The sequence below is a fragment of the Lathyrus oleraceus genome, chromosome 2 (genome assembly GCF_024323335.1).
Source record: "Lathyrus oleraceus cultivar Zhongwan6 chromosome 2, CAAS_Psat_ZW6_1.0, whole genome shotgun sequence".
Classification (NCBI taxonomy): Eukaryota; Viridiplantae; Streptophyta; class Magnoliopsida; order Fabales; family Fabaceae; genus Lathyrus; species Lathyrus oleraceus.
Window position 1 is genome coordinate 312015301 of NC_066580.1, and position 19389 is coordinate 312034689.

Below are 19389 nucleotides of genomic sequence, written 5' to 3' on the forward strand. Positions count from 1 at the left end.
GATGCAATTCATTAATTAACGTGGCACTTGTGGATGGCTTAGATCTGATGGCACACACTACACATAAGTTAAACGCGCCACACAAAGAATTAAATGAAGTAATTAAAACAGATGCACACGATTAGATCATGGAAGCAAGATCCAAGGGCCAGGGAGTAACACACGCTGTGGTGGCGATGGAAACCACCGTCTTCTCCGGCGAAGCAACAGATTCCGGCCAAAAGTTGCAGAAAATAAATCTCAATGAAAATGAAAAATAAGGCCATGGAAATAAAGCTCTTGTGATGTAGATCATCATTGTACCATTGGATTTCCCTCACTCTTCCTATATTGAGAGGAAGATGAGGGAGAAAATCATGGTGTCCACACGGATTGTTCATGAAATTGCAAATTAAATGCATCAAAAGCTTGCCTCAAGTACGAGGACTTCAGAGAACCACCAAAACGCAATAAAATCTACATTGAATTAGGAGTTTCAGATCCAAAAAGTTTGAGATTATACCTTTGAATTGATGAACTTCTGGCCATGAATTCTCCAAGATCTTTGCTCCTCTTTGATCCTTGAGTGTATGGAAGATGATTGGCTAAGGAATCTAGATTTAAAACTCAGCTAATGATACTTAATTTCAAGCTCGAAAATCTGAAAAATTATGAGTGATTCCTTTAGTGAGGGTTATGGTTTTAATGCAATAGCAATTAGGATCTCCAAAAGGTTGTGAAATGAAGCTCATGAGGTGTTTATTTATAGCTGAATGTGGCTGATCACACACTTTGCTCATGTGCATGAGAATTTGAAAATTGAGTGCATGGGCCTTTGTGGACGTGTGAAAGGCCCATGGATGGTTGATGGAGCTTGCTGAATTCACATGAAAGGCATTTGGACGTGCACGTGAAATGGGAAATGCTTGCATACCAAGTTTCAACATAAAATATCAAAAATGCACCTTAATGAAAATAAATCGGAATCTTCCAAATGGTAGACCCCAAGGACTATTGTGAGTAATGGTTGGAAAGCTCTTGAAATAAGGAACAAAAGTCATGTTGGGCAAAAAATCATTTGGCATATGCAAATTAATCAAAATTTGTTGGGAAAATTCAAGTACAAAACATATTCAAATCACTTTGAAAAAGTTCACCAAAAGTAAGCTTGATCAAACCCCTATGTATTCATGATACAAGCTTCTAATCAAAACATATTCAACATCAAAGTTATAGATCTTTTCAAGATGATCAATCTAGACTCAAAGTTTGCATCATTTGGATTTTCTATGACAAAGTTATGGGCATTTGAAGTTGGGTACTTTTTCAAATTCAATGAATTGGGTCCAAGATGACCTATAATGTTTTGCAATATCACATGTATTTATAAAGCTTTCCAATGCCTTTGGTCTCACCTCAAAATCATAAAAATTAAGGAAGTTATGCCCTTGGTAAGTTGACCTAAAATTAGGGTTTCAGTCAAAATGACCTATAATGTTTTGAAATGAATGATGACCTTACATGCTTCAAATGGATTTTCTATGAACATTAAAGTTGTTCATATGGTTCTTAGGAACATGTTTTCTTTGGGGGTCATCTTCATTTGATAAACACATCAAAAAGTATATCTCATTGATCCTCAGCTTAGTCATATGACTTAACTGGTCAACTTTTCAAGGCCAAACTTCTAGTCTTGATGAATAAATGATTGAGGGGCCTCAAATAGGATCATATATGAATAAAATGATAAACTAAATAACTTCCCTTGATTAAATTTGATCAGAGGTTGAGATTGCTTCATGGGCAAGGCACAGTCAAAGCATAGTGAAATTAGGGTTTCCTTGGGAAACAATCTTCAAGCCCTTTGGGTTATTTTGATCAAATTGGCAAATTGAGATAATTGGGAGACATATATGATGATTAGAAACTTTGTGGACCATTGTCATGCTTTTTCTCATCTTCATCTAGCCATTGCATTGGGCTTAGGAGCCTCCTAGGAGCATTGTGGAGCACATGATCACTTGAGCTTCAAAACAAAAAGAGTTAGTGACATATTTTTGTGCTTTTGGTTAGTAATCTAATAAGAAAAGCAATAATATACAATAAAAGCATGCTTGGTGATCTCAAAACACTCAAACAAGTCCTAACCCTAGGGCTAAGGAGCCAAACATGCTATGATCCTTGAGGCAATGCACTTGTGCAATAACATGATGCCATGAGGGATCTTAGGTGCAAAATTAGGGTCTTACAACCCTATAGTGACAACCATGCTAGCCCACGTACTGGTAAACGCTTGTTTTCTCTTTGATTCCAAGTTCTATCTATTTGTGGGTTCCCTTGATACCATTCTATTGGTATAAGTTATACTTTTCATCACTCACCTCTCTCTTTGTTCTCGTGGTTCCATAAACTACGATTGCTATGACTTTCTCATTGCATAATGAGAATACGTGGGCACAAGGATGTGAATCCTTGGAGAGCATACTTCTAATTATTCCTCCTTTCTCCTTAGGGCACCATTCATATCTTTCATGATCCGTCACCTATCTTCGATCATAAATCGTTCACCCAATGACATACTATTTCTTTGACACTGAAACACCTTTTTCCTTTGGAATTCCATATACACCCTTTTAGGATGATATAGCGGCAGTCCGCATTTGTCCCTAGAGTTGTTTGGCTCATACCCATACATATAATTCCTTATTTTTTGGCTAAATATCAGATAGTGGAAGCCATGCTAGTCCACATATTGGTTGACGTTGTTTCCCTCTATGGTACATATCCCATTTCTCCCATGGATTCCAATACACCTTTACCTTTGGTGTCAAATTACACCTCTTCAGTCACTTGTAACCAGAATCCTTCAATTTTGTGACTTTGGTCACCTCATTCTGTTCATCTCTATGATACATTCAGACTCTACCTTCATTCATTCCATGTGATATACCAGTTACCTTTGAGCTAAATACACTACCCCTTTGTGATCCATCTTGCGTCACCTTGTGAACCAAGAGCTGTTTGGATCGTCCTCAAACACTTAATTCACCTTGTTTGGGAATTACCCTATAGCGGCAACCATGCTAGCCCAGGTATCGGTAAAAGCCAGTTTTACTCTTGGGTTCATATTTCACCCCTTGTTGGAGTTCAAACAACACTATCCTTTGGTTTAGACCATACTTTGATCATAATTTCCTCTCATCTCCCACCACTAGTTCTTTGAACTACAGAGCTCTGAATTCCTCATTGCACTATGAGGATACGTAGGCATGAGGGCCCCAATCCTCACCGATCACTTTATTTATTTCCTTTCCTTTCCCTCATTCTTTTGCGAGTAATCATTAGATATAACACCCATTCGAGCAAGACCAATCAAAACGGTTCCCATGGAGTACCATGGATGTGTGGGGTGCTAATACATTCCCCTTGCATAACTTACTTCCTTACCCAGCATATCTCTTTCCCCCGAGTTTTATTGATGTCTCCCCTTTCCTAAATAAAGTTCGATGGTGATTCTGTTGTATGTTCGAGCGTGCAATACTTTTTGAGTATATTTCTGCTAGCTTCAGCTGGCGGCTCTACTGGGGAGTTTGCTTGTAGTTAAGGGTCTCTTATTGAGCATTCCTAGCTTCAGCTGGCGACTCTGCTGGGGATGCTTCGTTACTTGAAGTACTTCCTAGTCGCTAAAAATAGTCGAGCCTAGTTTTGGTTTTCTCTCGTTAGTTTTAGGTGTTTTCCTGTATACATTACTCGCTTTATATTATTCATCATTTACTTTAGTGCTTTACATTTCTGCATTTTTTGTTACAATGGATATCTATATATGCTATTGCTGGGTTGGGGTTGATACTATATGAGTAAAGCTCTATACCCGAGCTTAGTACACACAAAAGATAGATTAGTGGATAGTCGTGTACACTCGCGTTTCACTCGTTGGGTTGTCACGAGAACCACACCCAGACTAGATTCACTTGGAAGTACTTTTTTCCTATGAGCACTCACTACGTCATGGTATTTTCATTTCGAGTCGATGACTTTGGGAGACCTTCTATGGACCACCTTGGAGCACAGTCCATACTTGTGAGGGGGATATGGATTTTTCTTGCAGGAAACCATAGACTCTATCTACCTTAATTCTCATATTGCGTCGAACCTTTGAACTTATAGCAACATGCATATACATATTATTCAGAATGTATCAGAGTTTTGAATCTGCATGATCTATATCATTCCATCATGCATTATCATTCATCATGAAAAATCTTTTTGCATATGCATTTCTTTTCCAGGAATCCAAGAGCCCAGTTTGTTGACTAAGCATCCGAGACGAAGCATGGCTTCCGAGAGAAAGAGCACTCACAGTTACAAGTTTGTAGTGCCTCAGTTGATTGTTTTGAGAGGATTAGGGGCACATCTAGTTCTTGGGAACAGAGATGAATTTAAGAAGTCTTATTGAAACCTCCTAGGAATCTTGAACACTGAAGTCAATACCACTATTGTGCACACTCTGGTGCAATTATAGGACCCTCTGTTGAGATGCTTTACTTTCCAAGATTATCAGTTGGCACCCACGTTGGAATAGTATTCACACATTCTGAGTATTGGGATCAAGAACCGAGTTCCTTATGTCTGCACTAAGGAACTCCCCAAGTACCAAGTCCTTGCTGAAGCCCTCCACATAGGGAAGAAGGAAGTGAGTTGAACCTAAAACCTAAGGGAGGAACCTAGGGTTTTACCTCAAAGTTTCTCGTGGATAAAGCCACTACCTTCGCTGATGCTGAGAGTTGGACGACTTTCAACACCATTCTAGCTCTACTTATCTATGGGATCATATTGTTTCTGGACATGGAAGAATTTATGGATTTGGCTGCTATTCATATCTTTTTAACTCAGAATCATGTTCCTACTATTCTTGCTGATACTTACTACTCCATCCATGTAAGAACTCATAAGAAGAAGGGAGTTATCGTCTGCTGTACCCCTTTGCTGTATAAATGCTTTATTTCGCATCTACCCAACAAAGGTCCTTTTGTTGAAAACAAAGACAATTTGAAGTGGTCCCAGAGGATCATGTCCTTGAACGCTGAAGATATTTCCTGGTACTCTCGAGTCTATGACAATGTCAAACTCATCCTGAGTTGTGGTGACTTACCTAATGTGCCTCTTCTTGGTACAAAAGGGGGAATCAACTACAATCCAAGGTTGGTATTGCGATTATTGGGATACCCCATGGTAGATAAGCCTGATCCCAAGGGTGTAGAAGGTTTTGTTTTACATGAAGGGGTTGATCATCCAGAGCTACTCAAGAAGATTATCAAGGCTTGGGGAGAAATTTGTCCTCAAGGAAGAGCATAAATGGGTAAGAAGAACTGCATAGCCAGGGAAGCTTACACCAAATGGGTGAAGGACAAAGTCAAAGAGATATTGCTGCCATTTCCATCCGAACCATTCATGAGCATCAATCATCCTGAACCCGTGATCAATCAAAATTTTGAAGTCGATGAGCTGAAAAGAACTATCAAGACCCTAGAGAAAGAGAATGTGAATCTCAAATCTAGACTTAGGAAGATATCCCTGGAGAAAGAGACTTTGAAGTTCAACCTGAATCAGAAGAGGGATATAGCACGTCAGAAAGACGATGAGCTGCAAGCTGAATTGCACAAAAGAATGAAAGTGGGTGAAGCACTAAAAGGGACTTATGCTAGCCTGTCAGCAAAGAAGAAATAGCTAGCAAAAGCTCAATATTAGGCTTATAAAGTGGAGCTTAATTACAAAGAACAGATCAAGAAACTTCAAGACCAGTTGGAAGCTTACAAGAAAGGGTTGAAGGATGAACAAAGTCGCGCCAAGAAGCTAGAGGTCACTCTTCGTCAGAACCAGAGTGAGCTAAGCCAGAGGTTTGAAGAGATTCGTGAGCTAAAAGATCAAGCACGCAAATATCTGGAAAACACCAACCTGCTCATACAAGAGAATAATCGCCTAGAAAAGCACAATGGGCATCTTCAAGGGCTCCTAGATCAAAAGGAGACATTTTTGAGAAGTATCCTAGATGGATATGATCACACTCTACCATAAAACTTCCTCGAAGGACGCACAATATTGGAGGGAAAGGAGTGCACACCTGACCCCATTCGTTGAACATGCCATAAAAGACTTCCCATATTTGTTGCAAGAAGTTTTTCTCGAAGTGTTTCTGCATAGTGTCCTTTGGGATTTATTTCCATTTCATTCTTGTTTGTAGGATGGTATTCGATAGGCTTGAAGTTGAGATTATCATATCCCATCGGGCAGATTATTAATATATATTTGTACTTCATTTCCTGATATTGAATAAAAGAGTTTCTTGGTTATTGACTGCATATACTATCTCTCTCTTTATGATTTATGTTTGCTTATGTTGATGAACAAACTCAAGGATTCCTTGGAAATTTTTCCTTACAAAAATAAATGTCAAAATAAACAAATATGCATATGTCAAAACTTTTTACATACATTCATACATCCATACATTTATTTGTTTAAGCCTCCGAAAAACAAAATGCTTACCCTCTCCATCTTTCCACATCAAAAATGGCGACTCGTCATCGCTACTATACCCGTGCAAAAAAATCAAGGATTATGTCTGATTACGAATCTGATAACATTGCTGTCAGAGAATATCTTGCTCATGTTCAAGGTGAGATGAACCTCTTCAGGGGCAACATGGAGACCATTTTGGAGATTCTCCAAACTCAGAGGGCTTCTACCTCTGCTAACCCTGTTGCTGCCAACGTCACCCATGCTACTGAGCTGACCAATGCTACTGCTGATGTTATTGCTGCCGTCGAAACTCCGGTGGAGACTGTGGCACTAACTACCGTGAACCAACAGTTGGTTCCTTCTGCTTTGAATAGGATTGTTGTTGCATATCCCTGGGGATGCCTTAGAACTTTGATGCTCAGTTTGCTAATGGGAGTGCCTTTATCCCTCATCAAGCTCTTGTCGCCCCTACTGCTGTCGGAAATGCTATCTTCCTATTGGGTGTGTGTCATACCCCGATTCTGGCCCTGGAAAATTTTCCCCATCAATCACTCCTTTGCATTCTTTCTTCATTCACCTTCATATCATTCATTCATGTTCATGTTTACTATTTCATATTTTTTTACGTTTTTCACATTCCAAATTTACATTCATATTGTCTTCATTCACATTGAAAAAAAATTCCATTCATATTCAAGAATTTCCACATACTCATTCATAGTTCGATTCCTTCGTTCATTCAAACAATCATTATCATCCATATCAACCAACGTTAATGCATTTCCAGCTCATCACTATGCCGTAATGTTAGATCAAACTAACCTAAATGATGCAAATTCAGTTTCTAGACAAGATATTCAAGGAAAATATGTTTGGTTCAGTTGTTCCTGGTATTAATAGTGGACTAAATATGGAGAACTTGCAGCAAATGAATTCTGAGCAAAGAGATGTACCAATGGAAGATTTTCATGCGAGGAATTCTGGTTTCAATATGCTAGATGGTTCAGATAGTTTTAGTGGATTTCCATCTCTTCAAAGTGGGAGCCGGAGTGCACTTATGCAGTCTGCTGTGGCTGAAACTTCTAGTAGTGAAGTTGGTATTCAAGAGGAATGAAGTGGTCTAAGTTCCCGGAATACTGAACGTTCATTGCCAAACGAAGGGCCTTTACCCAGTGATAGCAGCAAACAACAATCAGTTTGGCCTGATGATAATTTGCAGTCAGTCCCCCATATAAACTCAAAGCCTATAACTCGTCAAGATGAACTTAGCAGGCCTAATTCCACTGTAAACTATTATGGTCTTCCTGGATTTCATCAGCCAAGTGCTGATACTGCACAGGAACAACATAACAGCTTGCATGCAGATTCTTCTCAAAGATCAATTCCCCAGATTACATAATGTTGTCTCGCCAATTCAAAGCAACGGCAACGAAGCTTATTTCTGTTCTGGAGCTGAAACAAAAAACCGGTGGAAGAACCAAAGTCCTTTTGGACAACGTTCCTATTCACAAGTTAGCTGATATATTGGTTGCAAGTTTTGAGATGAGTTTTGAAGAACAACTATCTATGCTGGATTCAGTTGGCCCTAAATTAAGGCTTTCAAAAGCAATTGAGTTAGTTGATAGGCATTTACAGTCAATACGTGCAGCTGAGAAAATTACATAGAAGGTTGAAGGTCAATTGTCAAAATTCTCAAAAAGAGTTTCTTCTATGACAACAGATGAGGGCTATAAAAGAGGAACTTCGTGACTACGAGGATTTGAGAAAAGGCCGTGGATTTCGCTTCTCTCTCTCAACCTCGTCATGAAACTATTCAATGGATGCTTAAAGTCAATGCTCATTATGACTTTTCACCTCTCACTGCAGCACTCGATAGGATCCTTCTAACCTTCCATTTCCAAAAGATAAGCCATGGATGATTCAGCTTGTTGCTGTTACTTGCATCTCTTTAGATAAAGGACCTTCACCCGTTGATTGTCGGCATCTAAACAGACCTCAAACCTGCATCACAAGAACAATTGCTATGACAGAAAAAGATTTGGAGGCACCTGTTTGGGATTGTGTTATTGGTATCCCGTCATACTTCACCGACTTGCAGAGACGAGCTTATCTTGATACGGCAAAAATTGTTGGGTTAAAGCCTTTGAGATTGATCCATGATTGTACTGCAACTGCCCTTAGTTATGGAATTTACAAAATGAATTTTCAAAGCGAGGGTTCAACATATGTTGCATTTATCGACATTGGTCAATGCGATACTCAGGTCTGCATTGCAGCGTTTCAGTTCGGGAAAATGAAGATACTTTCCCATACTTTTGACAGGAGTTTAGGTGGGAGGGACTTTGTCGAGGTTCTATTTACTCATTTTTACGGAAAAATTCAAGGAACAATACAACATTGATGTGTATTCTAATGCCAAGGCATGGATTAGGCTGCGTGCAGCATGTGAGAAATTGAAGAAAGTTTTGAGTGCAAATCCAGAGGCACCGCTAAATATTGAGTGTTTGATGGATGAGAAAGATGTTAAGGGCTTTATCACACGGGAAGAATTTGAGAGTCTCGCATCGGGATTATTGGAGAGAATTTCTAAACCTTGCAGCCAAGCATTACTTGAAGCAGGCTTGAATGCAGAGAAGATTGTTTCTGTAGAACTAGTTGGTTCAGGTTCTAGGATTCCAGCTGTAAGTACATTATTAACCTCTCTATTCAAAAGAGAACCTAGTCGAAAACTGAATGCAAGTGAGTGTGTAGCTCGTGGTTGTGCTCTACAGTGTGCTATGCTCAGTCCCGTATACCGTGTGAGAGACTATGAGGTCCAGGATATCAGTTCTTTTTCATATGGACTTTCATCTGATGAAGGTCCAATTTCTGTAGGATTAAATGGTGTAATTTTCCCAAAAGGCCAATTGATTCCAAGTACTGCAGTTCTACAACTCCAGCGGACTAGTTTTTTCCATTTGGAAGCTTTCTATCCGAATCATAATGAACTACCACCTGGAATAAGTCCCAAAATTAGTTCCTTCATGATTGTTCCTTTGCCTGAATCTCATGGCAGTAAGACAAGAGTTAAAGTTCGAGTTCAACTAAATCTGCACGGAATTTTCAGTATTGAATCGGCCACATTGATCACAGATCACGCGAATGATGATCACTCAAATTATGATGCAATGGATGTTGATCCCGAGTCTGAAACATCAGATAGTACCAATTTTGTTGCCAATGGCGCTGAAGATAGTAACAATCAGTCCGATTCTCCACAAAGTTCTGCTGATTGTTCAAAAAAAGATAAAGCTAACAGAAAGCTTCTTATTCCGGTGAATGAGAGTATCTATGGTGGAATGACAATGGCAGAGATTTGTGAAGCCCATGAAAAAGAACTCCAGTTAGCCCAACAGGATAGAGCAATGGCATACTCTCTTTTGCACATTCGAGAATGAGTGTTGGTCCGAACTCAAAATCAGCTACTCCTCTCAAGCATCATCACAATCGCGACAACAAGAGCTTAGGAAATGGTTTGTTAGAACGCTGGATGGCGAACAAGCCGTGGGAGAGTCCAATGTCAAACAGGAAGAGTGAAGAGCTTGTTCCTATTTTTCAAACAAAACGGAGTGGCATGACAACTAGGATTTCATCTTTTAAAATCTGTCAGCAAACTCCATCCTCTTCCACCGTAAACTCTGAATACATGAATGACGATAGCGTGATATCATCTTCATGTACATCTAGATCTCCATATATTATGCCATTCAACAATACTACTGTTATGGCGAAAGCAAGAGAGGAAAAAGATGTACCCAAGCTACATGAGTCTGACAGAATCAACTAAGGCTAAACTCAAAGCTTTAAGGAGCTCTTCGCAGAATTCTAAGAGACTCACAATGGATGATTGTCTATCTCATAACACAAATTCAACGTTTCTGAATGGATATAATAGCATAAGCAGTTCTGGTTCCGACCCTTCGGTTAACATATGGAAGGATTATTGTGCGGCCCTAGTACCAGGACGTTTCTGTCTGACACCGGAAATTTTGTTGATAGTGATTGGAAGTTGTAGAAGAGAATTCTCAACATTGTGATGGAACCATACCCTGATTCTGCCTCTGCTATCAGCCATACTGTATTTACTTGCCTTTCTGATTGGAATTTCGACGGCAGGCTGCTTTCTATTACTTGTAATCGTGCACTCAGCGAAGTTTCTCTTTGAAATCTCAGATCATTACTCTCTGCAAGAAATCCACTTATCTCCAATGGTTAGTTGTTGGTGGGAAGTTGCATTGCCAGAACTTTAAGCAGCATTGCAAATGATTTGCTGAATTCTGTACAAGATCTAGTGTAAAATCCGGGATAGTGTAAAATATGTGAAGACATCAGATTTGCATGAGGAAACCTTCCTAGACCTCAAACAGCATGCCAGTTGGATCCGCTCGATCATGGTCCTGCAGTGGCCCTTTTCCATCATTTCGCGCAATTGAATCACGACAGCTCATACATGCCTGATAAAAATCTTGTTCGCGAGATAGTGAGAGGTTGTAAGGGTTCGCCGCTGGTGCTTCAGGTCATCGCTGGATCACTTTGTCAGCAGCCTTTTGAGAAGTGCTTGGATATATTAGAGGATATCAATCAGAAGGAGTGCTTCATGGATATGGGACTTTTTCCTGAAGACCAAAGGATTCCTGTTACCATCCTCGTCGATATGTAGGCAGAACTGCATGACTTAGACAAAGATGGTACAAAAGCAATGACCATTGTCCATGATTTAATCACCAGGAATTTGATTAATCTCATAGCTACAAGGAAACTTGCAACAGAAACAGACAAGTACTACAATATCCACTCTGTCATGATGCAGAGAATTGGCAATTCATCAAAGCAAAGGGGAACCAATTGAAAAGAGAAAAAAACTGATCATCGACTTAAATGGAGATAGTCGTCCTGATTGGTGGGTAGGACAGAATCAGCAAGGAATCATTAGTCGTGCGTACTCGTTCATCTCCGGAATGTTTGTAAAAAACTGAAACAGCTAAAAGTTGATGCGCGTGTGTTGTCTATATCAACTGATGAAGCATTTTCTTCGGATTGGTGTGACATGCAACCTGATGAAGCTGAGATTCTGGTTTTAAATCTTCAACCTGACGAGTACTCATTACCAGATTTCACAGAGAAAATGAAATAAGGTTGGAGAAGGTTTCAGTCCCTTGTCTATGCAGACTGAAGAATCTGCGGAAATTATCCATTCATATGTGCAATACAAAGAATGCCATTGAAAGTTGTTCTATTCAAGTTTCAGATGCTATGCCAAATCTAGTGGAGTTGAGCATTGACTATTGCAATGATTTGGTTAAATTTCCTGATGGATTTTGTAACATTACCATATTGAAGAAGCTCAGTATCACAAACTGCCATTGATACCCAAGACTAATTCGTTGATTAGCAGTCACTCAAATTTGCATGGTATGCAGCCGGCTACTCATATGAAATCTCAAGAAGTCAATCAATTGGAAAAGTTTCGGTCTTCATCGGGTTCAAGAGATGCCTTTCTGCATTCTCAACAACAGTATCAACAAAGGCCCCAGCAATGGCAACAGCTAGAACAGTATTCACAATCACAACAACAATTTTAGTTGAAACTACATAATCAGCAGCCTCAGCATTCGGTCAATGACGATGGATTCAATCAGTCTCAGTTGTCTTCCAATCTAGAAAACCAAGTGAAGATAGAGCCTGGAATTGAGCACCATAAAGAAGTGCTCAATTCTCATGTTCCTGAACAGTTCCATATGGCTGAGATGCAGAATCAGTTCCAACAAAATTCATCTGAAGATTGTCCTAGGAATGCTCAATACCTTTCATTTCCATCTGGTCAGCACGACTTATCGTCACCAGCACCTCAATTCACACCTCCTCCCTGCAAGCATCAAACGATACATTTCATATTCAAGTGAATTCGCAACCGTGAATAGCTTTTTACCGGCGGTAAAAATTCACAAGAAACAAAAGGGAATCAAAATATTTTCAGAAGAAGGTACAAGGTACAAATTACCTTTTTCAGAGCAAGCACCAAAATGGGGTAGACAACAGAGCAGCACAAGAAAGCACTCCCAATTCCAATACTCTTTTGATATCAGTAACCTATTCCAAACCCTAACAGGATGAATAAAAGGGGAGAACTTTCTCCTCATTGAGGGCGGCTACCATTCAAAAAGAGAAAAAAGGAGAGGAGGAAGACATTTTCGAAATCTCTCTCTCTGCAACACTGTTCACACAGAAAAATAACCCTCCATACTCCACGCTTCAGCTGTAAAAACCACTAATCCCTTAAGCTCTCCTCCGCCACCCTAGTTGCAACCACAAAGGCTACAACCGGAACCGTCACATCACGACTCGACGTTCTTCCAGCAACAACAACGCAAAGCGGTAGCAACCTTGGTATTTCGGTAACTACAATGTTCGATTCCTTTCTCTTCCGTGTGTGTTTCCATGTGCATCATTTGATTGTTTTTTGTGTGTTTAATCTTCATTCAAGTCTTGAGTTTTTTCTGAGTTACAGTAAAGAGATGGAAATCATTCATGCTACTGCTACTGTTATTTTTGTTATTTAATTATATTCAGCGCATGTTTATTATATTTATAGTAATGCAGGCAATATATGAATAACAAAATAGTTCTAGCCCAGTGGTAGAAACGTTGGTTGTTAAATCCTAGATTCTGGGTTCTAGCCTTTCCTATTTTTAATATACTTTCCATTTCCTACTAGTTTTTATTATTACCATTTTTTAATGTTATTTTAAACCTTTTATTTTTATTTTTTTTAAATATCGATTTTAATTTATGGATTCAACGGTTTCCATGTTATTTATCCATGATTATTTTTATCGATATAGTGATAGTATTTCGCCGCATTTTGACTAATCACATATGACATTTCAATTGTTGTCAATGTGTGCAAACCGGCTTTGAGCACATTATTTAGGTTTTGTGTGTCCCTCAATTTCCATCCGTGCAAATCCCGATTTTACCTTTTTTATATTTAATTTTTAAGTGTATTGTAAATATAACTTGTTGTGTTATTTTCTTCACATGGCTTACTCTTGGGCCTTCTTACAATGAGACAGTTCTCTTGCACTTACACTCATACATTGCATTATTTGTTGTTTGGGCCCGATTTAATTATTTTAGTACTTTGAATCCCCATTTGACAAAATGTACCCCACTCCCCCGATGTGTAATAATTTTACTGTTTTATTTCTTTATTTGTTTGACTGTTTAGTTAGCTACTAACACAAGAATAAAATCAACCATTTCCAAAAGATCAAAAAATAAAGACTCGATCCAGTGTCGAGTATTTTCTCAATAAACAAATCAATCCATTTCTTCTTCCCATTCTAATCCATTTCTCTCAAACTTTCATCAAACGCTTGATCCAACGTCAAGCCATTTCTCATAATCAAAAACTCAAAAAATATTAATTCATATTCAAGACCTTTTCAATAAAGATGGAAATGGAACGTGGTGTATACCGCGCACTCCTGAGACTAGGATTCGAGATGGATATCTCGCTCATCCAAGTTCTCGCCATCATCCAAATTTATCCACTTTGTTTTCTCTCAAACCTTCATTCAAATCTTTCTCAATCGCTCATCAAATGCTTGATCTAATGTCAAGTCATTTTTACAATAAAACTCAAAATACTTAATTCCTATCTAAACACCTTTCAATAAAGATAGAAATGGAACATGGTGTATACCATGCACTCCTGAGATTAAGATTCGAGGCGGATGCCTCACCTATCTTAACTCTCGCCATCATTTAAAATTGTCAATGCGGTTTCTTCAAACCCTTTCTCAATCAAACCTCAAAAACACTTAATGCTTATTAAACATTTTCGCAAATAAGATGGAAATGGAACGTGGTGTATACCACGCACTCCTGAGACTAGGATTCGAGATGGATATCTCGCTCATCCAAGTTCTCGCCATTACTCAAAACACATCAAACCAATCAATTTCTTTTTCTCGCCACCGTGCGATTAACCCTTCAAACCTTTTCTCAAACGAAAGGTACTTTGTTTCAAAACAATGCAAGGCAATGTTTTTCCACCTGTTTTGGGTAGTCCAACAATGTTTTCGTCGATTTGACACAAAATAGCTTTCGCTAAAATCGACCAACAAACAAACATTTTTCTACCCAGAACTACGTAAGCCTTGATTTCTCTGTTGAGATACGTAGGAGCAGGATTTGTAAATCTTGTCAGGCCCACTAATAAAAAACTTAGGTTTAGTCCTTCGTCAAAAAATCCCAAAAAATATTCTCCTCTCATCCTTTCTTTCTTTCCCACTTAATAATTTGAAAAGCCTAACATTTCAAACTAACATTAACGCACACAACTATCCTAATGGTTCCCGTTGAGTACAACAGACGTGAGGGGTGCTAATACCTTCCCCTCGCGTAATCGACTCCCGAACCCTGATTTGGTTGCGACGACCAATAATCATTGTCGTTTTTTTTCTTGGGTTTTATCGATATTTCCCCTTTCCTTTTTAGGAATAAATAAAGTTTGGTGGCGACTCTGTTCAGTCCATCATTGCGAGCGTGCGATCGCGCTTCGCTTAAAGTCGTATCTCATTTTTTCATACGAGGTACGACATATGGAGACTTTGCTGGGAACATACCCAATCCCTAAGCGAGTCAAGCCTAGTTAGGACGTTTGTGTGCCTTTGTTTGTTTAATTGTGTGGCTTTTCCTTATTTATTGCTTTTCATTATCTTTATTATTATATTGATATATTTGTTGAATATTGGTTCCACTGTGTTGGGTACTTGGATATTTGATTGCAAACCATGTGGGAAAGACTCTACACCCGAGTCTAGAGTGAAAAAACATAAGATAGGACGATGGTTGAGTAGTACGGACTCCCGAGGTGGATACTTTGTAAGAGTCGGTACGAGAACCTCACTTAGAGTAGATTCTTTTGCAAATGTTGTCGCCCGAGGTGTATACCTCGTAAGCTTCAATGTTTCAAAGGGGTCCATGACTCTAAGAACCTTTAGAACATTGAACCTTTGGCCAACTAGAAATGATGGTTGCGTAGTATGGATTCCCGAGGTGAATACTTCGTAAGAATAGATACGAGAACCTCGCTCAGAATAGATTCTCTAGATGGAGTTGACGATCGGAAAGTATTTTCCGTAAGCGTCAAACAGTCTTTTGAATCCATGACTCTGAGTGCCCTGTCTAGAACCGAGTCGATGGTTGCGTAGTGCGGACTCCCGAGGTGAATACTTCGTAAGAGTCGGTACGAGAACCTCACCCAGGATAGATTCCCTTGATGGAGTTGACGACCGGAAAGTATTTCCCGTAAGCGTCAAACATTCTTGCGAATCAATGACTCTGGGGATCCTTTGTAACAAAGCCCTAGATCATACCCGGTGAGAACCCCTGTTTTGGAAAACAATCAAATTTATCCATACCTCAGACCTTTAAACCTATCAAAAAAAACATTGCATCCATCCATTCATTGCATACGCATAAAAAGCAAAACTTTTAGTTTGAACCAAGAGTTTTGCAAACAAGATGCATCCATACATGCATTCATACATTCTAAAAAAAAAGAGTCTCACTCCGCCCTTTCTTCCTCCAATTTCATGCTGAATTTTCAACACCAGTATAATACTCGCGCCAGAGCAAGACAGAGAATGGCTGAACAAGAACAAGAGAGCGCCCGAGTTAGAGTTGAACTAGACGAAATCAAAGAAGGAATGTCTCAGATGCGAGAGATGCTGCAAGCTTTAACCTTTAGGTTTGAGATTCCGCAAGCGACCGTGATTTAAGAGACCACGGGCCCAGCAGTGGAAGTCCCACCTCAGAGGACGTTACCCTCAACCATTCCTCCATATGGGCTACCCTATGACTTCGTTCCCCGAGCGGAGGTGGTGCACGACATGGGGCAATCTGTCCAGCAAGCCGTGCCATTACCGGTTTACACTGACGCACGTCCAGTCATCCATACTGTGGTTCCACCAGCTGCCTATGCTAGGCATATTCCTCATTATGAAGATCAAAACCACATGTACCAAACTGTCGACTCAACCGTTGCTGGTGACGAGGTAAGGTTTGAGGATTTCAGAGAAGTAAAGGAGAACATGCAGCTCCTTGAGAAGAAGTTCCGAGATTTAGAGGGAGACCACGTCTTTGGATCTGCTGCCAAAGAAATGTGTCTGGTATCCGGGTTGGTGATTCCAGCCAAATTCAAAACTCCATACTTCGACAAATACAAGGGGCATACTTGTCCAAAAAGCCATCTCATCATGTATTATCGCAAAATGGCTGCACACGTGGAGGATGACAAGCTGATGATCCACTGTTTTCAGGACATCTTAGGTGGGGCTCCTTCCAAATGGTACCTAAGTCTGGATCAGAATAGGATCAGGTGTTTCCAAGACCTGTCGGACGCGTTCATAAAACATTACAAATATAATATGGACATGGCGCCTGACAGAAGACAGTTGCAGAGTATGTTCCAGCATGACAAGGAGTCCTTCAAGGAATACGCTCAAAGATGGAGGGAGCTGGCTTCTCAAGTCGAACCACCTCTTGCTGAAAAGGAATTGGCTGAACTGTTCATCAACACTATCCAACCCCAATTTTACGAGAAGATGGTTGGAAGTGCTTCTTTGGGATTCTCCGAGCTTGTTGCTATAGGAGCTCGCGTTGAATATGGTGTGAGAAATGGAAAACTGGCGGCTGTAGCTGGAACTTCAAACGCTAATCAAAAGAAGTTCTCTGGAGGGTTTCCCAGGAAGAAGGAAGGGGAAACAAATGTTGTGATTGTTGGACAGGGAAGAGCTCCTCCAAGAAGGAGACCACAACAATACTCACCTCAACAGTATGTTCAACAACCAATTCCCTATCAGCAACCCATGTATCCCATCCAGTATGCTCCGCAACCGTACGTGGCTGCTGTGACGCCTGCATTTAATCAACAGCCTGCTCAGGCTTATCAAGCGCCTCCAGCTTACCGACCAGCTCCAGTTCAACAACGTGCTGCGGCTCCTCCAGCTTATCAACAAGCACCAGCAGCTCCTGTTTATCAACAGCCGAGAGCTCAAGCGCCAAGGCAAAATGCTCAAAACCAGAATATGAGGCAAGGGGAGAGGGCGACCTTCAATCCAATCCCAATGTCGTACACTGAGTTGTATCCCTCCCTATTGCAAAAGGGGTTGGTGGTTCCCAGACCTATGGGACCTCCACCTGACCGGCTTCCTCCATGGTATAACTCTAATGCACACTGTCCTTTTCATGAAGGTGCCCCCGGGCATGACCTAGAGGGTTGTTACGCTCTAAAGCATAGGGTTCGTGAACTGATTGAGAGCAAGATCTTGTCGTTTAAGGACATGGGACCGAATGTGAAGAACAATCCTCTTCCTCCCCATGGAGATCCTGCGGTAAATGCCATTGAGGACGCTTCTGTTGGTGTTACGGTTGATAAGGTGGATGATGTAAAGACTTCTTTGGCAGCATTCCATGCCCGATTGGTGGAAGCTGGCATGATTAATGTTAATCATGAAAATTGTGAAGAGTGTGCCACATACCCAAAGGGATGTCAGGTGGTACGAGAAAACATTCAAAATTTGATGGATAAAGGAGTGCTTCAAATATCCAGTGCTGTGAAGAACGAAGACATGTTGGTAATTGAACCTTGTTTCAATTTACCTGAACCAGTTGAAATCCCATATTATAGTGGTGGAGTGGTTCCAGTGAATAGTAAGCCATTGCATGTGGAAATATGTATGCCCATGCCTTTTCCCTACGAGAGCACCAAGGCCGTGCCTTGGAAATATGAGATTACTGTTGTGCATAAGGTTGTTGAAGGAAGTACAGACGCTGAAGTGACAGAAACTGTAAGTGAAGACGTCACCAATATTGCAGGGGTGAGCAGAATAACCCGTAGTGGTCGAGTCTATGCGCCCGAATTCAATGTGACTCCTCAAGGGCCAAACAAGGAATCAACAGTTGTGGCTCCCACTAAAGAACCTGAAGTGGTTCAATCCGAAGATGCTGTTGAATTCTTGAAGTTAATCAAGAGAAGTGACTACAAGGTTGTGGACCAGTTGCATCAGACACCATCTAAAATCTCTATTTTATCTCTGCTATTGAACTCCCAAGCCCATAGGGAGGCTTTGTTGAAGGTGCTTGCACAAGCTCATGTAACACAAAGCATAACAGTAGACCAATTTAATGGAGTGGTTGCAAACATCACAACTTGCAACACTCTGAGCTTCAGTGGAGAGGAATTACCCGAGGATGGACAAAATCACAATCATGCTTTCCATATCTCAATAAAATGCAAAGATGATGCTTTGGCAAGAGTGTTGGTTGATACCGGATCTTCTCTGAATGTTATGCCAAAGAGAACACTCGCCAAGTTATCTTATCAAGGACCAGCTATGAAGCCTAGTGCCTTGGTAGTGAAAGCTTTTGATGTTTCCAGGAGAACCGTGATTGGAGAGGTGGAACTGCCCATATTGATTGACCCTCATGTATTCCCAATTAATTTCCAAGTCATGGATATCAATCCAACATATAGCTTCTTATTGGGGCGTCCCTGGATTCATGCTGCAGGGGCAGTTACCTCCACCCTACATCAGAAAATGAAGTTTGTAGTGGACAATCAATTAATCATCATTTCTGGAGAAGAGGACTTTGTGGTTAGCCACCTTTCATCCTTCAGATATATTGAGACTGATGAGGACGCTTTGGAAACTTCTTTCCAAGCTCTTGAAATAGCCAATGCCACTTTTGTGGAGATGAAGGACCCTGTTGGGAAAGCTTGTTCATCTTTCGCTTCTCTGAAGAGCGCAAGGTCTAGCATTGAAGGAGGAAACCCTGAAGGTT

At 40.3% G+C, this 19389-nt stretch overlaps 1 pseudogene; it reads left to right on the forward strand.

Annotated features, from left to right (window-relative positions):
* The first annotated feature begins 8314 nt into the window (after positions 1 to 8314).
* On the forward strand, positions 8315 to 12417 carry LOC127119266 (heat shock 70 kDa protein 16-like; annotated as a pseudogene).
* The last annotated feature ends 6972 nt before the right edge of the window (positions 12418 to 19389 follow it).